This window comes from Artibeus jamaicensis, unplaced genomic scaffold (assembly GCF_021234435.1).
Source record: "Artibeus jamaicensis isolate MK-2021 breed Jamaican fruit bat unplaced genomic scaffold, CSHL_Jam_final scaffold_1689, whole genome shotgun sequence".
Lineage (NCBI taxonomy): Eukaryota > Metazoa > Chordata > Mammalia > Chiroptera > Phyllostomidae > Artibeus > Artibeus jamaicensis.
Window position 1 is genome coordinate 6148839 of NW_026522029.1, and position 27757 is coordinate 6176595.

Below are 27757 nucleotides of genomic sequence, written 5' to 3' on the forward strand. Positions count from 1 at the left end.
CTAGACATGGAACCTTCCGATCCGAGAGGCCCAGCGGCAGCAGAGGGCGGCACAGGTAATAACTAGTGATGGCCGGATTCGAACCCAGGCCCACTGGGCTGTAATGGCCCACGCCTTTCTCACGGTAATGTGTGGCCTTGTGCACTACTTGACTAAAGCCTTTCTAAGGAGCCGGCTTAGGCTGGTTACTTAAGGATCACTCAGGGAGATTGTTGAAATGCATCTTCTTAGCCCTACCCCGGGGAGAATGTCGTCAGGGTTTTCCTTCCTTTTCCTTCTATGTTCCCCTTCTGTTACCTTAGTTCATGGCAGTAATCAGTATGCTTTTTTTTTTAGACACATTATACTTTAGACCTGTTCTGGAAAACACTGGCAAATGCACATGCATTTCATGAAGCCAGGGACCTCTGGATTTCGCCCACAGAGTTCTGTACAATTAGCAGCTCCCTGATGTTCCAAAAGGGACACACTTTTGTCCTCCCCACTCTGCGGGGTGTGGGACCTGTGTTCGGGTAGAGGCAGTTCATAGCTGGGAAGAAGCCTCCACCTGGGGAGGGTCCGGCCCTGGGAGGGGAACCAAAACCAAAGCAGAAAGCAGGTGGATTCTTGGGGTTTTAGTCACTGCCTCCATCAGTAAGTAACCACTGAGACGCTGGGCGAGGTGTCGGGGATGGAGCCATGCATAAAGCAGATGAAGTCTCTGCTGTCTGGGAACCTCAGTTCGGTGGACCGAGAAGACCTCTCTGATGAGGTGGTGTCTGAGCAGAGACCTCAGTAAAGCAGCAGAGGGAACCACGAGTTGCCAGGGAAAAGCATACCGTGCAGAGGGAGCAGCGAGTGCAAATGCTCTAAGCAGGGCTCTCGGGGTGCTTGAGGAGCTGCAAGACACAGGTGTCGGGCGAGAAGGCTGGGGAGCCGTGTGCAGACAGGAGCGAGGTAGGAGGTGAGATGGGAGAGGCAGCACGGGCCGGAGCACACAGGGCCGCGTAGGCCGTGGTGAGAATTTGGGGTTTGTTCCAAGTGAGGTAAGATGCCATTGGAAGGCTTTGTACAGGGGAGCGATGTGATTCACTTCAGGTTTTAAGAGGATCCCCCTGGGTGCTGGGTTGAGAATAAACTCTGGAGGGTCAAGGGTGCTAGCCAGATCCCAAGGCAGCTCTCTGTGTCTCTTGAATAGTTCCATCTGATTTTAGCCCTCATGTCACTACCATGATGGCCAGATGGGGGACAGAGACCAGTCTAGTGTCCCCCATCATCCTTGCTGCGTCTCCTGCCCCCTCCCAGTTGTAGCTCCGTGATTATCCGTGGTTGTGACATTGATAGCAGTGGTGGATGCCCTAGTTAGTGGTAGGGGTGCCGGCCGCACCAGGGGTACCAGATCAGCCCAGCCAGGGTGCCCTCGTTCCGCCAGAGGTAAAGCAGTTTTGACTTTAGGAGCAAAGTGGCAGAACCATAACTCATTACTCACTGACTTACTCACTTGTTATTTTAACTCTTGTTGAGCACATGCCGTAGGCCAAGCACCGCCTGAGCCACGAGAACTAGAAAATTTTAATAAAGCCCCTCATACCTAAACTCTACCCTAGAGGAAACTCTCAAACTAATTACTAACATTTATCAAACACTTCTGATGGATTAGACACTGATTTAAGTGCTTTTTATGTATTGCCATAGTCAATCCCTTAAATTAATGCTATTAGGCAGGTACTATTTTACTCGCCATATTAAAGATGAGGAAATCGAGGCATGCAGAGGTCAAGTAACCTGTTCAAGGTCACACAGCATCAAAGTGAATCGAGATTTGCGTCCGGACCATCTAGCTCCAGAGTCTAGACTACTGCACCCCTCAGACTGGAGGGGAGGTAGCTAAACACATTGTCTAGCGACAGGTTGAGTACACACTGGAGCTCCTGGGAGTTTTTGACGTTCCTGAGGGGCAAGGCCCAGAGCCTTTTCAAATCTGCAATCCCGTTAATGTCACCCAAGTATATAACTTATCCCAATAAAATGCTATAAAGTACAACTAAGATTTTTAAGTGATTCTTCCAGATTCTTAATAAAAGATTAAAGTAATTTACAAAGCTATTTTCTGGCTCAGAACCATCCCTTTCTTGGACGGCTTCACCCACTCACCATTTCCATCACAAGCTGACAGCTTCTTTTTAGGCAGTCTATTCTTCATAAGGGCAAAGAACCCAAACCCAGTTTTTCTGTGAGGTAGAGGCCAGTGGGCTGGGTCGGGCTGTGAAGGCCTGGAGGTGAGGGGGGGCTCGGCTCCCTCATTATCTCGCGTCTCCTTCTTTGTAAGACTCAACTCTGTGCCTCAGTAAAACGGCAGATCAGTACACGTTGAGGACCTTTAGGGTCTTCCGGGAACAGGAGAAACCACAAATCTGACACCCCAGAACTCCAGGGGGTTAGACATTGGACTCCTAGGTGCTCGGACATCTCGGGCTGAGGCCGCCAACTCTGCCTGGAGAAGACAGGGAAAGCTTCAAGGAGAACGTGAGATTCGAGCTGGGCTTATAAGACGTGGTGACATTCACCAGGTTCAAAGGCGAGGGAAAGGTGTTCTGGTAAAGGAGACATTTGTGTCTCGGATCTGGTTAAGCCTTGTGGGTCTTCTGGGATCCTTCCATCCCAAAACGCTAAAAATCTTGGGGAGGAATCAAAGTGGTCTGTCTATGCTTTCTAGGATATCATAATAGTGAGTTAGATCTTTACTCGCAACTGTTCTCTCTCCCTCCCCAGCTTTGATCAGGTATAAATGACTTGCAATAAGTCATTTATATAAATGTGCAATAAACTGCACATTTAAAGTTTACGGGTTTCGTAAGTTTTAGACATACCCATGACACCACCGCAATCAAGACGGTGAACATATCCACCCCCTGCAGAAGTTCCCTGGCCCCTTTGGGTTCCCTCTTTCCCACTCTCTCCTGTTCCGCCTCTCCCAGCCGTGGGCAGCCACCCATCTGCTTTCTGTCACTATAGGTGAGTTGGCACTTTCTGAAATTTCATGGCAGTTACACAATATGTGTTCCTTTTCAACTGGCTTCCTTCACATAGCACATTTACTTTGAGATTCACCCACGTTGCTGTGTGTATCAGTAGTTCATTTCCTTTTTTTTAACATTTTATTTTTAGAGAGAGGGGAAGGGAGGGAGAAAGAGAGGGAGAGAAACATCAATGTATGGTTGCCTCTCATGCGTCCCCTACTGGGGACCTGGCCTGCAACCCAGGCATGTGCCCTGACTGGGAATTGAACCGGCGACCCTTTGCTTTGCAGGTTTGTGCTCAATCCACTGAGCTATACCAGCCAGGGCAGTTTATTTACTCTTTGAAAAGATTTTATTTATTTATAGAGAGAGGGGAAGGAAGGGAGAAAGAGGGAGAGAAACATCAATCAGTTGCCTCATGCATGCACCCTGACTGGGACTGAACTCAAAACTCAGGCCTGTGCCCTCACCCAGAATTGAACCAGTGATGTTTCACTTTGCAGAATGACACCCAACCAGCTGAGTCAGGGCCATAGTTCATTCCTTTTATTGCTGAGTAATGCTCCGTTGAATGGATATACCACATTCGTTTTCCTATTCTGCTGATAATGGACATGTGAATTATTTCATTTTTTGGCTATTATGAATAAAGTTGCTATAAACATACAAGTCTTTTATGGATTCATGCTGTCTTTTGGATGAATATGTTAAAGTATGGTAGGAATATATTTAATTTTTTATTTTTAAAAAGATTTTATTTATTTATTTTTAGAGGGAGGGAAAAGGAGGGAGAAAGAGAGAGAGAGAAACATCAGTGTGTGGTTGCCTCTCATATGCCCCCTACTGGGGGCCTGGCCTGCAACCCAGGCATGTGCCCTGACTGGGAATTGAACCGGCAATGCTTTGGTTTGCAGGCTGGCACTCAATCCACTGAGCCACACCAGCCAGGGCTTTAACTTTTTTTAAAAAGGACTGCCAGATATTTCCAAAATAGTTGAACCATGAAAGTTTTTGTTGTTCCACACCCTTGGCAACTCTTGCATGGCCATCTTTTTAATTTTAGCCACTCCAATATATAGCAGCACCTCATTATGAGTTTAAATTTACATTTCCCCAATGACTAATTATGTTGAGTATCTCTTCACGTACTCATTTTTCACTTTTCTGTTATCTTTTTTTAAGTGTCCAAATCTTTAGTCCATTTAAACAAATGGTTGTTTGGTTTTTTATTGTTGAGATTTTAGAGTTTATTTTATATTCTGGACACAAATCTTTTTTTAAGAGTACATTTTATTGATTATGCTATTATAGTTGTCCCATTTTTTTCTCCCCTTTATTCCCCTCCTGCACCCCACCTCCCACCAGCATTTCCCCCCACCCCTTAGTTCACCCTTAGTTCATGTCCAGGGTCACTCATATAAGTTCTTTGGCTTCTCTATTTCCTACGCTATTCTTAACCTCCCCTTGTCTATTTTCTACCTACCATTCATGCTTTTTTAATTATTTTATTTATTTATTTATCTTTAGAAGGGAAGGGAAGAAGAGAAATATCAATGTGTGGTTGCCTCTCATGCATCCCCTCCTGGGAACTGGCCTGCAACCCAGGCATGTGCCCTGACGGGGAATCGAACTGCGATCTTTTGGTTCCCAGGCCCATGCTCAATCCACTGAGCTACACCAGCCAGGGCTCATTTATGTTTGTTGTTCCTGGTACCTTTCCCCTCATTCTCCCTGCTTCCCCTCCCCCCCACTGATAACCCTCCATGGGATTTCCACTTCTGTGATTCTGTTCCTGTTCTAGTTGTTCATTTCTTTTTAGGTTCAGTTGTTGTAGTTGTGAGTTTGTGATCATTTTACTGTTCAAAGCTTTGATCTTCTTCTTTTTCTTAGATAAGTCCCTTGAACACAAATCTTTCATCAGATATGTGTTCTACAAAGAATTTCTCCAAGTATATGGTTTATTATTTCGTTCTCCTAGCAGTATTTTTCACACAGCAAAAATTTTAATTTTGATGAAGTCCAAGTTACCCATTTTTCATGGCTTGTGTTTTTGATCCCTTATCTAAGAAATCTTTGCCTAACCAAGTTCACGAAAGTTCTCTTCTAGAGGCTTTATAGTTTTAGTTGTTTTTCACTGAGATACAGTTCACACACCATAAAACTTATTCTTAAAAGTACCCCTTTTGGTTGTTTCTGAATATAGCCACGTAGTTATGCAACCCTCACCACTCATTCCAGCACATTTTCTTCACTTCAGAAAGAAACCCTATACCCACTAATCTACCTTCTGTCCCTGGACTGGCCGATTGCAGACATTTAACACAAACCCATCACACAGTGCATGGCCTTCCGTCTCTGACCCCTTCACTCAGCATCACGTTTTCAAGTTCATCTGCACGTCAGTACTCTGGTCATTTTTACGACTGAATAATATTCCATTGTGTGGATGTGCTGTATCTGGTGTATCCATTCATAAATTGGTGGGCGTTGGGCTTACATCCGTTTTCTGGCCGTTGTGAACATCTGTGTACGACTTTCTGTATAGACACGTGTTTTCAGTTCTCCTGGGCACGTACCTAGGCGCAGACATGCTGGCTCACGTGGTGATTTCGCCCAACTGGTTTCTGAAGGGCCTGCACTGTTTTACATTCTCACCGGCATTGCGTGAGCATTGCAATTTCTCATCCTCTCCAACACTTGCTGTGGTCCTTTTAAAAAACATTTGTAGCCATCCTAGTGGGTGTGAAGTAGGACATCGTTGGGATTTTGATTTGCATTTTCTTAATGACTAATGATGGTGAAGATTTTTGTAGCATCTATCGATATGATCTTGTGATTTTGTTTTTTTAGCCTGTTGATATGATGCGGTCCACTGATTTTCATGTGTTGAGCCAACTTTGCACAGCTGGGATAAATCCCAGTTTGTCGTGGTATAAAATTCTTTTTACATATTGTTGGACTCAACTTGCTAATATTCTGTTGAGGATTTTTCCATCTATGTTCATGAGAGATACTGTTCTGCAGTTTTCTTCTATAATATCGTCTAGTTTTGGTATTGGGGTGATGCTCGTCTCATAGAATGAGTTCATGTTTTGGTTTACATCCTTAAATACATACATTACCTATATTCCTCTTTTTGCCTGTGCTCGTCTGCATTTTGAGTTGAACACAGGAACCAGAGAGCATGCCCATTAAGTACAATATATACGTACTAACACTCAGCATCTCAGTCGTACGTTATGGCGGTTGAAGGGCTGGAATTGGCACCGGGAGCAGGAGAAAGTGAGGGTGGCCGGTTACTTGGGTTTAAACTTCACAGTGTGGTTGAACGTGAGCCACTGCCTTGGAGCACTGAGCACCTGGCAGTCAAGGACAATGAATTGTTCCAGGAAGCTCCGGTCCTCCAACCTTTAGCAGCTCTCCTCTGGAAGGGGTGAGCCGCAGCTGCCCATGGGAAGTCACTCTCTGGGCTGCAGAAGTGCTGCCTGGGGTGAACGAGAGTGAGGCTATCATGTCAGAAGGAACAGGAGCTTGGGCGGCAGACTGTGGGAGCCTTGGGCGGGTTCTCTGGGAGCCAGAAGCCGAGAGGGAGCTGGGAGCACACAAGGGGAGCTACACCTGGGAAGGGAAAAGGGTGGGAGTGGGCCTGGCCTGGAGGGGGTCCCAGCCTGGGTGCAGACCTGTTAGAGCCCGCTGTGTCAGTGCAGGGGGCACCCTAGGGCAAAATCGCTAGTTAGAGGAGTCCGAGTTGGCAGGGAAGGGGAAGGCACCTTCCTGCTCGCCGTTGGCTGGAGGCTGCCCCGAGAAAAGCGTGACTGTGGCTCAGAAGCCAATGGTGGGTCCTGGAAGGAGCTAACTGCTGGGGGTTATGACTGGAATGGACGCACTTAGTGGCCGAGCAGCACAGCCATTGTTGAAGGGGCAGGATAAACAGTGGATCTCCACGGGCACGTCCGGACAGACCTGAGGTTCAAATCCCAGCCGCGTGTGATCTGCGGTCAACGACCCTGACCTGCTTTCTCCTCTGTCAAATGGAGAGAAGGCCTCTCTGGCACGCGTGTGGAAAGATGGAATAAGACGGGGGTGAAAAGGGTGTCTGATGCAGTACAGGCGTTGGACCGTGTCCCTCCCTTTCCCCCACATGGACGCTAGCCAAGGGAACATCCTGTTCCAAGAATCCGTTCTCGCCCGCTCTCTGTAAACTTTGTTTCCCCTCACTTTCCGCCAGGGCAGCAGTTTCAGCCTCTTCCATCTCCCGGGACACATAAACTAAACATTAAAATGCCGCGGCACACCAAAAAATATATTTTTTGCTGCTCTGACAAAAAAAATAGGTATAATTTTGATTCATTCGCACTGGACAGCTATTGTTCTGTTGGCTGTTGTCATTTTTTCAACTTGACAATCTCAGGGAAAAGAGGTCAGTGGCCCTGACTAAGTAGTCAGCTACTGACTAGGAATTTAAACATTCCTGTGGCATGCCGGTAGAAAATTGCTGCTCTCGGGGACTGAGCCCCGTGGCAGTTTCCTGACCCCCAGGACATGCTGCCTCTGTGTCCCAGCCTGGGGTGTTCCTGGCTTGTTCCTCTCCTGCCTTTCTGCGCAGACTCACAGTCCTTTGTGGCTGTTGGCCCTCCCGGCGGGGACCACTGGCTGGGTTGGGAAGAGAGGGGGGAGTGCTTCCTGGGGTAGACCAGAGGTACGTGGCTGGCACCATGTCTTCAGCTGCCTGCATTCGGTGCTGATTCCTGTGAAAAGACACCTGAGTTCCTTTCAAAGTACCTCCTTGAAAGCCTGGGGACAGGTTCCCCTGTCCACGCAGGGCAGGGTCGGTCTCTATCCCAGAGGCGAGGCGGCATCTGAATGGGAGGGAGGCGTTGTCTTTCATCTGGGCACCCTGACCAGAGGAACGCAGGTGTCCAGTTCCTTTCCCTGGGCATGTAAGTGGGCCCCATTTACCGGGGAGTCTCCACTCGCAGTGTAAGCACCAACCAGTTTCATTTCCTCCAGGGACGGCCTGGCCCGGCCGTCCTGCCAGACCTCCTCCTGCTGGGAGCAGCTTCCTTGGTGACGTCTCGGTCCGCTCCCACCGCCCTCCAGCCACTTTCAGTTACTAGAACCATCTTATTCCAGTAATTAGGACTCCGTTTTAGGCATTTTTAAAACTTCCATTGCAAGCTTGATCCAGAGCTTTTCTCCCTCCCCTCCAGCAAAAGCTAGAGCTTGCTTGGCCTTAGCCATTTGGGGCAGTGGTGGGTGGCTTGGTGGCCCCTTGTCCCCCTCTTCAAGGCCTCAGCATCTCTGTTTGAGGCTGGGGGAGGGAGGAGAAGGAAGGGGCCTCTGTAAAAGACTTATGAGAACAGAGGGGGCGTCTGTGTCCTTGACCCCTTCCTGGTTCTCTCGGATGCTAGAGATTCTACCCCAGGCTCCTCCATCACCCTTTCCCCTCCTGGCCCCACCCACAACTGTGCCTCCCTGGGGTGGCACCAGTGCCAAGGGCTTCCAGTGGCTCCAGTCTCTGGCTTAGGCATCTGTCTCTTCGTTCAGCAGCAGCCTGAGCAAACCTTCGGTCCCTGCCCCTGAGCTGACTTCTGTGCATTTCCACAGAGCCCGCTGGGATGACCGTGGCCTTCAAGGGCCACACAGACCTGGGGTGGGAGAGCTGCCCCCACCGTCTTCCCACTCATGCCGCACCAGGTCCCTTCAGGCCCTGCTGGGTGGGCTCCTGCCACATTCCAGTGTAAGCCTAGTCCTCAGGGCAGGGGCAGCAAGCGCTCTGCTTTTCTTTCCCACGGTGGGGAGCAGAATAGAAAGGGCTCCGGCAGCAGCCCTAGGCTCCCGGATCGCAGGGTTCTTCGACAGTGCTCTGTGGTGGGGTCCAGGCGCCCTCTTTCTCTTTGCATGGGGCAGGAAAGCTCCGTCTCTTGTCCACGGGGAGAGGAAGGCCCAGCCTCTCCCCACAGGCCTGCCGACTCTCGTCCCCTCTGTTTTTACCTGTCCTGACTAGGGTGGCAGGGCGCCGGTTTTGTCCAGGAATCCTGGGGCCTCATTGGTCCTGTCTGGGGTTGCTGGCTCCATCTGCCAGCGGCGTGCTTTCTGGGGTTACTCAGCTCCTCCTGCCCCGCTCTCGAGGCCTTGGCTATAATCCCGTCGTAATGGGAAAACACGTGAGGATTTGCATGGCAGGAGACAAGCATGTCCTGTCTCTTAAACTGTGTTGCAGTTGCTGTTCCTTCTGGAAGGATTCCTCGATTTAAATCCCGTCAGACCGAAGTCCATATTGCCCTGCACTCCCTCGGCTCGCAGGCTCTCAGGTGTCAGTGGGTTCAGTCGCGTGTGAATGTGTTTAAATGTGTCCCGACTGGTGTTTATGTGCTGTCGGCATGGCTGGTGTCTGTGGAACTCCAGCCACACACCATCTACCGACATCCAAATACGTGACGAACTTGACCTCACTCAGTTCTCACACTGCAATCCAGGGAGCTCCGTGTCGTTACCGTGTCCAATTAACAGATGTGGAACTAAATGGAGATAAAAATGCTAAATAGCTTCTCCAAGGTTTATCACCAGAAAGTGATAGAAACAGGCCGTCCGAGTCCCAGAGGTGCACCCTCTACCGATAGCCCATTCTTCCTACTCGGATTGACACAGTTGTCCCTCTGCCCCTCATCGGTCCCCCCATCACCCCGATCCCCTAAGTAAGTGCTTGTAGAGATGAGTGTGAATTACTCTCCATAGTAATTTTTGCTGGCACTAACAGAATCTTCCCAGTTGGGGCTTGTGTAGGAACTGAACTAGCCACAGTGAGCCTGTGGTCAGCAAGTCGCCTGCGGGCCTGACTCTGTGACCATGTGGAGGCCGCGGACAGACCCTTTGGACAGAAGGCTGAAGCTCCCTCATCACATCCCTCCTCTAACATGTTTAGGTCCGTTCCCCCACCCCTGGAGGTCCTGGAGTCCTGGCCCCATACCCCAGGATGGTGCCCCTGAGCAGTCGTTTTCATCTGCAGAGTGAGAATTCTGTCCTTTGTGTAGCACTTGCCCTTCCATTGTCTCCTGGACATCTGTAGCCAGTCCGTGGAGAGACGTCATCATTCTCAGTTTACGGGTGAGGACACTGGGACGCGGAGGTTAAAGAGGCGCCTGGGGTCACGTGGCTTAGGTGCGCTGGGACTGGGGCCCAGATTTCTGCCTCCTCCTCATCATGCTGCGGGCTCCTCCTCGGTGCCCTCCCCCGACACCCTCAGGCCCCTGCCCCCTTGCTGTGGGCTCTGCACACTAGTGGGGTTGCCTTTCTCCACTTTCAACCATGCCCACGCCCCTCAGTCCTGTCTCTTCCTCAGAGGGGCCCCCCTGGCCTCTCCCAAGGCCCGGAAGTGCCTCTCCGGGTAGGGGGACGGGGCCTTGAAGCTTTCTGACCCCAAATCCCTGGAGGGGCTGTTCACCGCCTGTCTTGGCCTTTGTCACAGTGGATGCTATTTATAGTCAGATAAATGCGTTTCCAAATAGAACAGAAAACAAATAGCTGCAGTAAGAGAGCTGTAAAAAACCCTGCCGCTCGCTGCCTGGAAGACAAGCCTGCACAACTAATTAACCTGGGCAGGCCTCCGCGGCGTTGGGAAACCAGCTTGGATTGATACCGCCCTTCTCCTCGGCGGAGCCGGCCTCTCGATCTTCACTGGGCGGCAGCGCGAGAGACTCGGAGTTACAGAGACGTAAGAGGCCGAGGTGGACCGGGCACGCAGAGCGAGAGAAACAGTTACCCATCTGTCTCCACACGCACACATGTCGTCTTAGCTAGCCTCTGGATCCTTGAATGACAGCCAGCCAGACAGACAGACCGCATTTCTTTGTAAAGAGGTAAGAGGAGGAAGCAGAGCCTCAGTCTAGCTCAGAGAACCTTTTGTTTCCACACCACCGAAGTCAGGAAGTCAGAAGCTTCTGGACTGAAAGGGGCTTGTTAGAGGTCATCTATCTAATTCAGTGGCTTTAAAATTATTTTTAGCAGCAAAATGCCTTCTTGATATGAAATCACGAGCAGAAGCACCGCGTGCAAGGCAGATAAAAGCGGAGTGCTGCTCCTCTCGGGCTGCCCCTTCTCCCCACAGAGCCGCTGTGTCCTCAGGGTCCTCGGGGCTCAGGGGAGCACACTTGGAAAGCCAGGGCTGCCTGGCCGCTGTGTGGCAGGGCTTTGGGGGGGGTCCCTGGTTTCTCACCGGATTCAGGTTTTGCCTATCTGGGGAGTCACCAAAGGGGGAGGGTGCTAGAGAGGCCCCACATGCTGGTGAAGGAGGTGGGTTACCTAAGGGGACGCCACCTCACTCCTCCCGGAACCTGCTGGGCTCTGGAACGCTGACGCTTACCCTTCCCGGGACCTTTGCTGAAGGAACAGGGCGGGGCTTGCTGACCTTCACTGACGGTGTCTCAGTGGGTGAGCTCTGTGAGTCCTCAGCTGACCTGGACTTGACCTTGCGCAGTGCACATCAAGTTCAGAAGGGAGACCAAGAGTAGGAGCAGGACGCCTCTCTTCTCTGGAAGATTAAACTGTGGCCAGAGGGGACTTCCGGAGAGACCCTCCAGGAATGCTCTGTAGGAAAATTGTACTTCTGCTTTTTCTTTTTCTCCAGGTGATGGTGAGGCAGTGGCCTGAGGCTAGAAACCATCCCTGCGATTGGCGCTGTGGGAATTTGACTGGCTTCCTCTCAGGGGGGTGCCAGTTGCTTCTGGAAGCTTTGTTTTCAGCCTTGAGAGCAGAGCCCAGAGGCCCTTCCCAGAGGCCAGTGGAAGGCCCTCTCTTGGAGTCAGTGGTGGGTGATGGGGGGCAGGAGGGAGAGAGGGCGACCAGGCGCTGCCTGGAGCCTCCCCAGCTCCGACGAACCCCGGGTGCTCTTGGCTCAGGCCTGCACAACAAGGGGGCACAGTGAGGAGGAGAAATCAAGAAGTAATGCTTTTTTTGAAGGAGAAATTATAAATTGCAGTTTAATCACATAATCACTTTGACACTCTCAAGCAAGCTAATTTCTTCCCTTGCCTCATTTCATCCACTCGGCGAGATGAATCTTAATGAATAATGTCCTATGAATATTTAATTTTTGATCAATTTGAATTTTCTCTGGCATACCTGCTGGAGACATAAATCAACTCCTCTTCTACCGGGCAGAGTGAACTTGGACAGCGGCCTGGGTGGATCTGTGCCCATGGCCACAACAGTGTGCGGCCTGAAACGCTCTGGGGTTCAGGTTCACCACCATCGCCACATCGCGACTCAGACTTTCCTGGAAGCACCGCCTAGGCCATGCTCTCTAATTCTACGAGCGGAGCCCTAAAGCCAGCGGTTTTCTAGGCAGACGAGATGCTTCTGAAAATGACTCCGCGTAGGTGGCCCTCTCGCTCCATTCTTTTTCTTCTTAAAGAAGCCCACCCCCTGAGCTGGACTTGACCCTTCCTGGCCCCCTGGGACACGTATCCAGAGAGGCAGCGTTAAGAAGAGCCCTCTCAGCTGTTCGAGAAGCTGTTTCCATGAGATAATGCCTGACATTTGTGTGGTGCTGAAGAGGTTCCAAAGCGACTTCACAGACATCTTTTCATGTCTGGCAACATCCTGGGTTTGACGGCTCTGTGCTGACCCTGGGGTGAGGGAACGTGGCTGGAGAGAGCTCCTCTCACCCTCCGTCAAGGCGGGAAGTGGGAACTCACACCTGGGAGGGACTGCTGAGTTCAAAACCAGAAAATGGGCTTCAACCAAGCAGTCCACAACCAGGGAAGAGTGAGTGTTTGGGACTGAGACCTGGAGGAAGAAAGAGGGGTATTTGTAATGGACAAGCTGGCAGCAGGCTCAGTAATGGCTCAATGGCAGTGGTGGCATTGTTTTTGATTAAAAACTGTTTTTCCTATTCCAGTTTACATTCAGTATCATCTTACATTAGTTTCAGGTGTACAGCGTGGTGGTTAGACAATCACACACTTGACAGAGTGTTCCCTCTGATATTTCCAGTCCCGGCCCGGGGCACCAGACACAGTCATTATAATGTTATTGAGTGTGTTTCCCTGATTTGTACTTTACATCCTGTGACTGTTGTAACTAACTAGCAGTTTGTCCTTCTCGGTCCCTTCACCTTTGTCACCAAGAGTTCCTCCTCCCTCCCCCAGTGATACTGTGTTTGGGGAAATACTTTAATTGCCTAAAGGAGATAGATAACATATTTAAAATGTATTTTGAATGTATATCCATATCCCGTAGATTTTGTTTTGTTGGTGGTCCCCACCCATAAGAGCAATGAGTTTTGGTGCTTCAAGAAGGGAAGGAACTGCCTGGAGCAAAGAGGCCAAAGTTGCGCTTTAAATGTCAAAGGTGACCTCCTGTTTTTGAGTCCACGAGGACAGAACAGCCCTTTGAGTAAGGTTTTCTAAAGAAAGAACAATGTTTTCTGAATGTCTTATGCTCTCAATAATATGATCACACGATTTCCTTCTACACAGTGGGGCAGAAATCGTTCCGACTGTGGGGTGATGGATGTAGCCTGGGAGGCTCACCCCTTCTCACCTGAGGGCTGCGGGGGAAGAACGGAAAGGTGGAGGAGGACATGGAGTCAGAATCCAGTTTCCTTGGTTTCCACTCCCATGGGTCTAATTACTGGACACTGTAAAAGCATTCAGATGATATGTAGGAACCTGAGAACATGGGGTTTAACATCTCTCACATTATAGTCCCCTCAGTGGGCCACAGACGTTTAAGTGGAGGCCGTGGGTAAGTAGAGGAGACGGTGGCGGGGGTGGGGGTGGGGCAGCCCTTCTGTCGCCGTGGCCCAGCCATGTCTTACAGGAGAACTTAGACGTTCTTATTTGCCCCGGTTGAGATGCTGAGAGAATCTGTAGTTGAGCAGAGGACTGAGGTTGGAACAGAGAGGCCCCAGAGTGGGGCACTTTGCAGGTGGAGAGAAAGGACCAGAATCATGGTCTTTAGTTGTGGGGTTAGTGCGTCATCCTGACAAGTCAGCCGGGATCAGTTGTGGACAAGTCTGAGAATCAGACTGGGCGAATAACCCGGTGGCAGAGGTCAGCTTTGGCCAGCGGTTAGTTCTCTCCGTTATTACGAGAGCCAGTAACCTCCGCCTTTGTTGTAGCTACCGTTCAGGAAGAAGAGTCAGTGGTTTTTCAAACAAAACGTATATGCTAAAGCTTCACCGACTAATGCAGTCCTAGCATAGCGAGAATGAGGGAAGAAAGAAAAGTGAGGCGAGGAAGGAGAGAGGGCGTTGCCGAGGGGGCCACTGCTTCACAAGGAAACCCCTTCGGTTGTTTGGACACCGGAGACTCCAGGTGCATCATGGGAAACCACCACACCTTAAAGTAGCCCGTGGACGGTTTGAGTTTGTTTGCTGTTTGCAACTCTTTCCTGTCTTTCAATGGTCAACATTTGCCTCTGTTTGTTGCTTTAAGCCCCAGGTGTTGAATAAAAATAATTTGTCACTAAGCAATGAGTAAAAATACACCCTTTGTTTGAGTCTGGAGGTGGTAGAGGAACCAGAACCTTTGTGGGTCCTGCCTGCTGAGGCCGACCTGGACACCGCAGCTGCTGTAGCTCCTGCCATGGCAGGGAAAATGAAGGAACTGGAGCTCTCGCTTTGGAAAGGCGGAGCTATGTAGCACTGATCTGAAGATGAGGCAGTGGTGGAAGCATGGGGTGGAGGGGAGAGGCATGCAGACCTGGGGAGACCCACATACTGAGCCTAGCCCTCCAGGCTCCTTTTCCCTAGTCCTGCACTTCCTGCTGGGATGGAGTCTCCAGAATCACAACTAAGCATGTTATCAAGAAATAAAGAAGCCACAGATGTTTCCCATACCTGCTTAATAGTGTGAGTAGAATCGAGACAACTGTTTTTGTTAAAATAATAAATTCTCATTGCAAATAAATTAAAACAATATAGCAAAAGCACAAAAGGCAAAGCAAGCATCATCCAACAACCCATGATCCAGAGAGAACACTGGTATGTAACTTAATTTTTTATATTCACTCCTTATGTTGATATTTTCCCTTGCCAATAAAAACTACACCTATCACTTCATCAAATGTAGTGAACTAGATGTTCCACGAAACTCCTCTAGGGACAGTATGCTTCTAAATGATGGACTACATATGTATTCCAGCCCCTTTTATAAAATCCATGAGTGCATGGTCGAGTTGGCACAATACAAAGGGAATGTCTTAGAGACAAGAAAGCAAAACAAAACAAGGAAGTATGACTTTAAAAGAATAAGTGAGCTGTAGAGCTAGTGTTTGTCTTGGAGCCTAAATGGGGTTTAATGGGTAATACAGCTGTCTACATGGCAGATGGCAGATGCAGCCCAGGGCTCCCGCTGAATTCTCACACAAAGCTGGGATCCCCGAAGGGGAAACCTCCTTGTAAGGGAAGTAGGAAAAACACACTCCATATAAAGAAAAGTTGGTGAAGATACTTGCTGGTCATCCTTAACTTTTGATGGAATAAAAGAAAAAACATAAAGGAAAGTGTTTTGTTGGAGAATTCCTAAACTTAAATCTGAATTTACCCAAAACTACATTCTGAAAATTTAAAATGTCCTAGATTGAGAACCCCCAGTGCTTGAAAACAAAAACAAATCCTCCATGAAAAAAAAAGAGTTAAACCTCAGCCTCAGAGAATTATCACAAAGTTCAAGGGACATGGACTTCACTCAAACTTCAACAAACACATGTGGGAATAAATTACCCTAGTGAGACTCAGTATAAACAACAAATTCCTCAAAGACTAATGACTTTACTTATCCAAATAGAATAGAAGATAAATGTATTTAATTTGTTTATGTACTAAAAGAGAATATTATTGGATATAGAATTATGGAACAACAGACTGTCAAATAATTTAATAAAATAGAAAGGAAACAAACACAACTTATAGAAAATAAAAAGTATAATCATGGAAATTAATGACTCAATGGATGTGATAATAAATTAGACACAGATGCAGAGAGAATGGGTGATCTGGAAGTTTTTCTGAAGAATTACCTGGAATATAACAGAAAGCAAAGCTATGACAGAGTTAGCAGACGTAAAGGACAGTGAGGAGACAGAACATACATAGAGTTGGACTGTCCGAGAATGACAGCATGGGAGAGAAATTTTAATGAAGATGACTAAAAATTTTCCAGTTGTGATAAAAGATACCAGTCCTTAACTTGAACAAGCCCAGTGAATTCAAACCAGGAAAAAGGAAAAGAAACTCACATTTTGTAGAAAACAGAACACTAAAGACAAAGAGAAGACCCTAAAAATAGCCACAGTGAAAAGATAAATTAGCTACAAAGCCATGATAACTCCACCTATGACTTATTTCTTAATAGCAACTTGGGAATCAGAAAACTATGGAAGGGTAGCTTTGAAGCCCTAAGTGAAAATACTATGCTAGAATTCTATTCCAACTGAAATGATCTCTTAAACATGAAGGCAACATAAAGACTTTAAAATATTTTAAAAAACGAAACTGATGAATTGATCACCAGGAGACACTTCCTGAAGGAACTCATTCAGATCTATCCCAGGAAGAAGAAAAATGGTCCCAGAAGTATAAGAATGAACGGTGAAGAAAGAATATGGTAACTCTATAAATAAATGTTGATTGTATAAGGTGATAAAAATTAACTTGTGGGGTTAAAATCAAGTTAGAACTAAAATTATGGGCAAAAATACACAAGTCAAGCATATTTAGATAGCAAAAATAGAAAAAGTGAAAATTTTCTTGTGAAAAAGGCACATAGCGGACTTCCACCAAGATGGAGGCATAGGTGGATGTGCTGTGCCTTCTCACACAACCAAGTTTAGAGACAACTAAATATTAGCAACAGAAAACATAGCCAGAACACAGAAAATTGAACTTTTCGGAAGTCTGTTAACAACAAATTCTTCAGCCTGACCGGTAAGGGGCGAAACCAGCGGCTGGAGGAGCGGGGTTGCATAGGAAAAGTCGGTCAGAAGGACTCAGGCGCGAGGAATCCAGGCGCGGGGTTGGATCTAGTGAGCAACCAAGTGAGCGACCAAGGGAGTGATCAAGTGAGCAACCGCGGGGAAACAGCAAGGGAGCAGGGCTGCGTGTTGACTGTGGTCGCGCATTTGTGCACGGATAGACAAGTGAGGGAGTGGGTGATTGGACCGGGACCCAGCGGGTCCCATTGGCAAGCGGCAGGGAGGGCGCCGCCATTTCCCTGCTCTGACCCCACCTCCACATACAGCGTCATAACCCAGCGACCTGAGTGGCCCTGCCCTGGTGAACCACCTAAGGCTCTGCTCCTACCCAGCGGTGCAAAACAGCAGAGGGGGCCGCCATTTCCCCGCTCTGACCACGCCCCCACATGCAGTGTCACAACCCAGCGACCTGGGAGTCCAAGGCTCTGTTCCTTACACTTAAAGGGTGAGAACAGACCAAAAATGGCTCAAGAAGATCTCAAAGCCCCAGAGCCTATAAATCTAAGCAATGAAGAAATAGCAAAACTCTCAGACGCACAGTTTCAAACACTGGTGATCAGGATCCTCACGGAGCTGGTTGATTATAGCCACAAATTAGACAAATATATGAAGGCGAAACTAATTGAAATGAATGGAATTGCACAGGACACCAATAGCAATGAAAAGGAAACTGGGACTCAAATCAATGGAGTGGACCAGAAGAAAGCAAATAATGGCCAAACAGAAAAGAGTCAAGAAGCAAGAATTCAAAGAAATGAGGAGAGTCTTAGGAACCTCCAGGACATCTTTAAACGCTCCAACATCCGAATTATAGGGGTACCAGAAGGGGGAAAGGCACAGCCACCAGTGGAAAACTTATTTGAACAAATAATAAAGGAGAATTTCCCCAGTCTGGCAAAGGAAATAGACTTCCAGGAAACCCAGGAAGCTCAGAGAGTCCCAAAGAAGTTGGACCCAAGAAGGAACACACCAAGGCACATCATAATTACATTAGCCAACATTAAAATGAAGGAGAGAATTCTAGAAGCAGCAAGAGCTAAGGGGACAGTCACCTACAAAGGAGTCCCCATCAGACTGTCAGCGGATTTCTCAAAAGAGACCTTACAGGCAAGAAGGGGCTGCAAAGAGGTATGTATTCCAAGTCATGAAATCCAAAGACCTACAACCAAGATTGCTCTATCCAGCAAAACTTTCATTTAGAATGGAAGGACAGATAAAGTGCTTCTCAGATAAGATCAAATTCAAGGAGTTCATCATCACCAAGCCCTTATTCTATGAAATGTTAAAGGGACTTATCTAAGAAAAAGAAGTTAAAGAAACATGAACAGTGAAAGGACAACAAACTCACAGTTATTAACAACCACACCTAAAACAAAAGCAAACTAAGAGGACAGCTAGATCAGGAGTGGAAACATAGAAATGAAGATCTCAAGGAGGGTTAGTAACAGGGGAGTGGGAGGAGGAGAAGGGGGGAGAAGGTACAGAAAATAAGTAGCATAGACAGTAGATAGAAAATAGATGGGGGGCAAGAATAGCATGGGAAATATAGAATCTAAAGGACTTGAGACACATGGTCATAAACTAAAGTGGGGGTAATGGTGGGGACGGGGGGTAGGGTGGAGGGGAATGAAGGGGGGAATAGAACAACTGTAACAGCATAATCAATTAAAAAAAAAGGCACATAGCGTGGCTTAAAACAGTGAAGGAGCCCTGACTGGTGTGGTTCACTTCGTTGGGCATCATCCCACATACTGAAAGGTTGCCAGTTCGATTCCCAGTCAGGGCATGTGCCTGGGCTGTGGGCCAGGTCCTTGGTTGGTTGCGTACGAGAGGCGACTGATTGATGTTTCTCTGGCGCATTGATGTTTCTTTCCTCTTCATCTCTCTAAAAATAAATAAATAAATAAATTTTAAAATTATAGAGGAAAAAAGGGAATATTTAGCACAACATTGTGGGTAGTGGGTTCCTGGAGAGGGGAAGAGGTGCAGGTGAAATGGGTGAGGGCATTAGGGGGCTTCGAAGGTGTTGCGAATATTTTGAATATCCAAGATTGATGTTGGGTATTTGGCTGTTTATTTTTTTAGTATGGCAACTTAAAAATGCAAATATGTGTTCTACACGCCTTCTGTATGCATCGTACAATAAAAATGGAATGGCTGTGAATGACATTACGGTGACCAGTGTTATAACATGTATCCTCTCCCACACCTAAGGCGAATTTCTGGAAAGAAGATTTGGAGGAAAAGGGTGAATACAATGAGTTTTCTTTGACACTTATTGCTGACTTCCCTTCACCTCTCCAAAGGGTGTAGCAACTTACACAACTACCAGCAGGTGTAAAAAGCCGGTGTATTTCTGCCCTGGCTGGTGTGTCTTAGTGGATTAAGCAACGGCCTATGAACCAAAGGGTCACTGGTTTGATTCCCAGTCAGGGCACATACCTGTGTTGCAGGCCAGGTCCCCAGTGGGGGGCGCGCAAGAGGCAACCACACATTAATGTTTCTCTCCCTCTCTTCTCCTTCCTTTCCCCTCTAAAAATAAATACATAAAATCTTTAAAAAAAGGATGCATTTCCCCATGCCCTAGGGCCACTCCCTTTGGTGTGCCTCTTCTACAATAGACTCACAGAGGGCAGTGTGGTGACTGCTTATTTACAGAGGCTGGAGTGGAATGAGCAATTCAGGAAGTAGGTGGTATTATTATTTTTGTAAAATATTTTATTCATTTACTATTTTAGAAAGGCAGCGAGGAGCCCTGGCTGGTGTAGCTCAGTGGATTGAGCACGGGCCTGCGAACCAGACAATTGCAGTTCGATTCCCAGTCAGGGCACATACTGGGGTTGCAGGCCAGTTCCCAGCAGGGGACGCATGAAAGACAACCATACATTGATGTTTCTCTCCCTCTCTCCTTCCCTTCCCCTCTAAAGATAAATAAAATCTTTAAAAAAAAAAAAGAAATGGTTCTCAGTTCTAAAAAAAAAAAAAAGAAAGACAGGGAGGGAGCAGGGAGGGAGATAGCGAGGGAGAGAAACATCAGTGTGTGAGAGAAGCATCAGTTAGTTGCCTCCTGCAGGGCCCCCCCACCCCCAGGACCCGGCCTGCGACCCAGGCCTGTGCCCTGACAGGATACCCAACTGGCACCCTTTCGGTTTGTGGGACGACGCCCAACCCCCCTGAGCCACACCTGCCAAGGCCAGGTGGTGGTATTAATCTCATTTTACAGATAATGACACTGAGAATCACTGACGTTGAGTGACGTGTCCAAGTTGGCACAGTGACCGAGTCTCCTAAATGCACGGTCAGCTCAGTGAGCTCGCTGCTGCCCCCCGCTGGATGAATTCCACTGAACCTCTGTGTCGGGTCAGCCTGCTGCCGCACGTGAGGCTTCCCCCGGTCCAGTCCAGCCAGAAAAGGAGGCAGAAAGGACGCGTGCTCTGTGGGTTGCTGGCGTCGAGGTCGGGGAGAAAGGTTTTTGGCATTTATATCCTCAGATCTGAGCACCCCTCCCTTCCTTGGTCCTTGTTGCTCAAACCCCTGATTATAAACTTTGGAGACAGAGGGTTGGAGTGTCTGGCACATGGAATGCGCTCACTAAATATTTGCTGGCTCTTGAATAAACTCTAGTTGATATTTTAGTCACCAAATAAGGAGGGAGAGTTGTCCCTTCGGCTGGGCCAGGTTTCTTTCTCTGCGTGACGGGAGTCTGGGCCGGGTCAGGACAGGGGATGAATGGATCTTCTAAGGTCCCTTCCCGAGGAAAAGACAAGGATGGTCAGCAGGCACCCAGCCCCCACCCTCACTCCCTCCAGGGCTGTTGGCTTTCTTGTCTTCAGGTGATTAGGAGGGAGATTGGCAGGCAGTAGTGGCAATGGAAGTTTAATGTTCTGGAAACCCAGTCTTTCTCCTCTTTCTCTGATGTTTTCCCTCGTGAGCCAGGGAAAGGTCTTGCAGCTTAATAGGCGGACAGGGATGGGGCCTGAGAATTTTACCATCAGACAGGAATTTATCATAACGACACCAGGCCCAGGCATGGCTGCATTTGTCGGGGAGAAGTGGCAGGTGGGAGGAGGGAACTGCTGTCTTGGGGACATTGTCCCTGTCAGAGCGCGGAGACCCTGCCACGGACCCCGAGATCTGAACACACATCCATCTCTTTGGCCCACTCAGCCCAAGACAGGCCAGGGTACCTTCGGTCACAGCCTCCAGAGGGAGCAGAGGGAATCAGCTGGTTCTGCCGCTCTGCATCCCCAGTGCCCAGCATCTCGGGTGCGTCCTAAGTCCGCGTGCCTATTAGACAGAGGGCTTGGTGTAGCTGGAAGGGCTGATAGCCCTGGGCCCCTGCCCTCCCTCATTTCCCCCACCGGCTATCTGACATTGGGGCTGCTTCTCTGTTCCTCAGCCTCTGTTTTCCTCCTGTGAAATTTGGGCGAGAATCACTACTTTTAACCAGTAAATTAAATTAAATGGCATGTGCACCTGGCTAGCACTCTTCTTCTCACGGAGAGAGGCAGAAGAGGGGAGTGGTGAGGATCACGCCTCTGCAGCCACATTTCCTGGGTTCCAGTGCGACTTTGACAACTGTGCAGCTGTGGGAACTTGGGCAAGTAACGTAGCCTCTCTGTGCGATGGTGTCCCCGGAGGAAAATGGGGACAGTAATGATACATACTTTATGGAACCATTGTGACGACTAAATGAGTTAGCCTTAAAGCCACTCCTGGCACGTACTGAATGCTGTACAGATTGGTGTTTGTTTCCCCTCCCCTCCCCTCCCTCCCCTCCCCCCCCCCTCCCCTCCCCTCCCCTCCCCCCCCTCCCCCCCCCCCCCCCCCCCCCCCCCCCCCCCCCCTCCCCGCTTGCCCCTGTGCTGTTTGCTAGGCTGTATGAAATCCGATTTGGGTCTTGGTGTCCTGATTTGTAGTCAGTGCTTCTTGAGGTCGCCAATCTTACCCGAGGCCCTAGACCCTAACTCAGTCTCACTCCCCTGGGGAGGGGAGACTGCCCCCGGAACCCCACGTAGATGGAGCCCATCCAGATGAAGGATGCCAGAACCCGGTGCCGTCTTTATGATGCTAATGGCTGCCTCTGCTCTCTCCGTCCACCCCTCTCTAGGGGTCTGGTGCTGCCCTCCCAGCCCCATGCCTTCTGCTTTCCCTGTGACCTCTTGTACCCAGTGAGGCCGGTGTCCCAGCAGGCCTCAAGGCCAAGTCCACCTGAGGGACACAGAGGTCTCATTGGGTTGGACTTCATGTCTGGTGGGCCTGAGGTGGGCAGGGGTCCAGAGCTCCCTGGCTTTTGGTCCCACATTCTGTCCAGATCCTTCTCATTGCCAAGGACAGGTCCTTTCTGGGGACCTCTCATTTCCACAAGGCAGTCATCTCATTGCTAAGTAGCTCCATCAAACAGCAACAACGGTGACAACAATGAGAGCAGCTGTCATTTGTTGAGCATTCACTGAATGCCAGGTTGCTATCCACATGTTGTTTTCAAGTTTCACAGCGACCCTGGAAGACAGTTTTGTCGTCTCCATTTTACAGATGTGGAGAAGGGGCCCAGGGAGGATAACCTGTTTGCCAAGAGGTGCAGCCAAGAGGCAAACCCACAGCCGTGGGGGCTGGAGCTATGGAGGGAGGAGGGACACACAGTCTGCCTTCCCTCTGCCACGTGTTTGCCGTTAATGTACTTGAGGAGGCTGTCATGCCACTTTCCAGTTTTGTCTTCCTCAGGCTAAGTATCCTCAACTGTTCGCTGAATCCTGGGATAGTGTTTCTGGGAGTCTCAACTTCTTGGCTTCCCCCTTCTGTTCACACGCATCAGTCAGTGTCTTCATGGTGTGTTGTATTCTGTGTTCCTGTCACAAAGCTGGAGGCGTGGCGAGTCCCCCGTGGCAGCGTACTGGGTTCAGCGCCCAGGCTTTGCAGCTAGATGACGTGGGTTCAAGGACTGTCTACAAATTTCCTTGCTGTGCGATTACAGTCGATTGCTGTTTCCCACGATGGCCGCCACGCTATAGCTGGTCCCACTTGCTCTTCTTGCAGCGTGACCACACTCTTCCCATCGAGAGCTGGGGTCTTTTCTCCTCTCCCTTGTACCTGGGCAGAGCTCTGTGACTGCCACAACCAGTAAAAGATGGCAGAAGTGATGCTGTGTGCCTTTGGAGACACAACCAAAAAAATGCCACGCCTTTTCCCATCTTGTCCTCTTTGGGATGCAGTTACATCTTGTGCAGAAGCTCAAACTGACCCCAGTGAAGAGACCCTATGGAGCGCCCCCCGTGGGTGTTTGGCCTGTAGCCAGCATCCACCACACACACGGGCGTGGTGAGGCATCGCTGCATTGACTCCGTCCCTAGCCACCCTCTCATCACGGCCTCCTGAGTGACCTCAAACAAGAATTGGCCAGCGGAGCCCAGTCAACCCCCAGAATAAGACTTGTTTTAAGACCCAAAGTTTGGGGTGACTCCTATACAGCGGTAATCAGACCAGTGATCTTAAACTTCGCTCAGCCTCCCTGAGCCTCAGTTTCTTTATCTGTGAAATGGGGACTATGAAATCTACCTTAGAGGATTATTATGAGAATTAAAGATAGTGGAAATAGAGTTCTTAGTGTGTGCTCAGTGTAGGTACCGGTGATACTTGTGCAACAAGTATAATTAAGATCAGTGACGTCATGAGTGTGTTAGGAAGGGAGCCTGGATCGAAACCTTAGAACTGGGAAGAGACAAAGTTGGGCAACTGAACGTGCAGTGGGGTGACCTCTAAGCAAGAGGCTGAGAGTTGAGCCAAGGTCCCAGATGTGCAGTGAGCTGTGACAAGATGCCGGCAGCATCGGCGTGAGGCCAGTCCGCGTGGAGAGGCCTTCACTTCGCTGCGTGGTGTGTGTGAGCTGGCAGCGTGAAGACTGGAGGTGAGGTGGCGGGACCCGGGTTACATTGGGGGTTGGTTGCTGGGGGGCAGCATACGGAAGCCTTTTGCCTTAAGACGAAGCAGAGCAGGAGACCGGCAGTTCGGGTGCCCCACAGCAAGCCTGGAGGCGAGATGGGTGTGTGGGAGCAGTGGGATGTTGAAGGTCACAACAGGCGGAGTTGACCAAGCAGCGAGGTGAGACGCCGGTTTGGTATTGGAGAGAGTGGTGTGCGTGGTGTGCTCAGCTGGCTCGGCTCCCCTGCTCCGGGGTCCGAAAGGTCCAGCTGCTGCAGCGAGGGTCCGGAAAACTCAGGCAGCTGTGAACACATAAATCTTACAAAGCAAATCTACCCCCCTCCAAAAGAACCTACCGCAATAAAACCCCTTACTCCACCCCCACACTCCACCCCACAAATGACACACATGCTCATTGTAGGAAAATTGTATGATGGATAAGAAGCAAAAAAGAGCAAAAGAAAACTTTCCTACAGGCCAGGGATAACCTCTGTTAACATTTTGGTACACACGGAAGCTTCCAGACAGGATCTAAAAATAGAATCCTACTGTGCATACCGCTCCGTAATCTGCTTTTATCACCTGCTGATGGGCTCCGGCCATCTTTGCATATTATGAAATATGCATCTGCAGGCCTGAGCTTTCAAACTGAGGACAGGTAGCTCTGTGCCGAGAGCTCTGTGAAGCGGCGGGAAGTCCATGGTTGATCACTCTAGACTATCAATTTGACTCAGTGGTAAGTCACTTAAAATATTATTTTTATATTAAAACACACCCAGATAGTGTCTGGAGGAAAGTACAAAATTTGCATGCATTTTTCAGAGAAGATAAGAGACTTCAAAGAAATACCCAGCTTGCCGCATTCTTCTGTACCGTCGTTTTAAATGGCGGTGGCATTCAACTTGGGGGGGGATCGGTTGAATGGGCTGTGGGAGAGGAAGGAGGGAAGCGATATGACAATTCAAGGGCAACAGGGTAACTGAGGCCCTCCCTCAGGGCACAGAGTCTCTGCCCAGCCGGCAGTCAGGTGTCCTGAAGGGCGATGTGGATGTCTGGGTGTCCTGGCTGGGCCTTCAGAGCCTGGGCCCGGGCGAGCGGCTTAATTCTAAGCCACGCCACCCTTCACCTCCCCTCCTGTGGGCACAGACAGTTGAAGCCTGAGGTGCCATCAGCATGGGGACCACGTGGCTGTGGCTGATACAGTGCTCAGGACTGACCGGGGAGCTCCAGATTCGGCCTGAACATGCGCGGCTCTGCTGTTACCAAGTGTGACCACCATCAGTTCACCGAACCTCTCCATTTCTTTCATCATCGGTAAACTAGTGATAAAAGCAGCAGCCCGTAGGGTCACTGGGGGCATTAAATGGGTAAAGTGCGCTACGTAGAATATCACTTGGGACATAGTAAATACTCAGTGTATGTTAATTAATATTATATAACCTGTGATTGCATAAGCTTCTCGTGGTAAACGAGCCCCACTCTTGTTTCAAGCTGAGCTCGTGGCTAATTAAAACTCTTGGGTCTTTTTCACTGGAATTGATATCAAGCTTGCATTCTCTGCGCTGTCATTAATTTTTAATTGCATGGCTTATTAACGTGCAGCTTCTTTTAAAAAATCTATTTCACTTATTGAGGCGACATGTGTGACTACATTGTGTGTTCACCACCAAAGTTAAGTTCACCATTGTGTGTTCACCTCCTTCTGTCACCGTAGGTTTGATCCCCTTTACCCTTTGCTGCCCATCTCCAGCCCCTTCCCTCTGGTCACCACTGTACTGTTGTCTGTGTCTACGAGCTTTGCTTGTTTGTCTGTCTTGTTTGTTGCTTTCCGTTTTATAGCCCAGGCGTGAGTGAAGATGTATGGTTCTTGACTTACTACGCCAAGCACGATATTCTCAAGAGCCTTCCACGTCGTCCCACATGGCAGTCTTTCAACTCAGGGCAGGGAGCGGTCCACTGCGCATGAGCACCACCTATCTGTCTTTATCCAGTCATCTGCCGAAGGGCCCCGGTTGTTTCCATGTGAGTAATTAGTGTGTGTTTTCTTAATTCTGGTCTATTAGTTATCCAGTCCATTGGGTTTTGGGTTTATATGTTTATTGTCCCCATTTTACAGATGACAAAATAGAGGGAAGGGAACTACTCTCTACTGAGGGTGTCCTTTGTGCCAGACATTGGAATAGGTGCTTCAGTAAATCTCCAGAACAGTCTAAAGAGGCAGGATTTATTATTTATTGTACAGATGCAGAAACTGCAGCTCAGAATGGTTAAGCAAGTTGTCCAAGGTTGCCCAGCTGGCTCTGCATTCTCTCCCCCACATACACACATCACGCTACCCCTTTGTTTGCGGTCATCTGTAAACCCCAATGGCATGCTTTCAGCCAAGCTGTTCAAGTAGATGCTTTATAGGACAAAGCCAAAGACAGACAAATCACTGGAGAATGCCTTCTAGGTAGATCTATGCTTCTCCCATCAATTCCTGAATCAATGCTCTTTGTAGAAGATTCTTCATCCGTGAAACTGGAATTGAATGCCTCTATCAGAAACAGATCTGAAGCTTCTTGTGAGGCCCTAAAGAAACTTCCTTTCCTCATGTCCTTAAGGGACAGGCCCCTCGTCCCAGCTCTTTCCTTGTCCCCTCTTGGCTGGAATCAGGATTCTTATAGAATCACCTCCTGAGTCAATCCCAGAAAGTGTTCCTTTTCAAGCCCAGTGTGAGAAGCTTTACAAAGCATCCTGGGAACAGCCAGCATCTGCCTGTGTTTACTCTTGCTGTTGATAAAAGCTGACAGCTGGAGCACCAGGGGCCCAGACTGTAGGCACAGACCTGCTGACAACGAAGAAGGAGTCGATCATAGAGGCTGGACCCCAGATAATCCCAGCTCCTCCTTTCCCACTGTCGTGACCCGAACTTGACAGAAGAACAGTCAGGTCAAGAGAAGGGGGGGGGCTGTCTAACGTAAACCTCCCCCTGGGGGATCAGGACACAGAGACGGCCTGAGCTCTGGACACCCCGACTAACCAGCGGACCCCCACTGATGGAAGAGAGCCCCGGAGAGATTGAGAGAAGGGGAAGTCAGAGGGCGTGCGGTCCCATCCAAGTTGTGGTCCCCTAACTCCCTAGTTCTCCTCTGTGTGGCTGCACAGTGGCGGGTTAGTATAGTGGGCCCTGGGATAAGTCTGATCTTTGATCTCCTCCATCTGACTCTTCTGGAGGGGGGATGCTTAGGGTAGCAATGTTGCGCCTCCTCTTTCCATCCTTCCCATAGCTGCTCAGAATCCTCCCGGGGCTCCCATGCCCCCTAGATCAGAGCCCACTGTGCTCACCGGGCCCTGGCCTCTCCCCTCCCGCTGCACGCCCCCCTGTCGCCTCCATGCTCACCAAGCATGTTCAGACCTTCCGTTCTCTCTTTCTTAGATTGCCAGATTGAGGGAATAAAAATGCAGGGCGCCCCGTTAACACTGAACTTCAGATAGACAATGAATCATTTTTAGTACGAGCATGCCCATGCAGTGTTTGTTTATCTGAATTTCAGATGTAACCAGGTATCCCGCACTTGATCTGACAACTAAAGGCTCTGTACTCTGCTCCTCAGGTTCCCCCACGGCTCGTCTGTCACCGCCTCCAGCTCTGCTTTCCTGCGCGGTGGCCTTGCCTTTCTGTCCCATCTACGGCGTGCTCTACAGCCCACATTTCCTTCAGAGCGCTGACCACAACCCAATGTGCGGTTGTTTATCCATTTATTTGTTGGCTGTGTGTCCCCCGCCCCGGGCGCAAACAAGGGCAGGGATTTGTGTCTTCACTGCGGTGCCCTCAGGGGATTATGGGTGGTGCTCAGTAAACATTTGCTGACTGATTGACT

At 49.2% G+C, this 27757-nt stretch overlaps 2 long non-coding RNA genes across 2 annotated transcripts; both read left to right on the forward strand.

Moving 5' to 3' along the window:
- The first annotated feature begins 10507 nt into the window (after positions 1 to 10507).
- On the forward strand, positions 10508 to 12901 carry LOC119054485 (uncharacterized). The gene is made up of 2 exons (XR_005083528.2): positions 10508 to 10858; positions 11626 to 12901. It is a non-coding gene; the product is annotated as an uncharacterized LOC119054485 (long non-coding RNA).
- An 11644-nt stretch (positions 12902 to 24545) lies between these two features.
- LOC128625997 (uncharacterized) lies at positions 24546 to 27727 on the forward strand. The gene is made up of 4 exons (XR_008389872.1): positions 24546 to 24630; positions 25041 to 25208; positions 25734 to 25916; positions 27491 to 27727. It is a non-coding gene; the product is annotated as an uncharacterized LOC128625997 (long non-coding RNA).
- Positions 27728 to 27757: the final 30 nt, after the last annotated feature.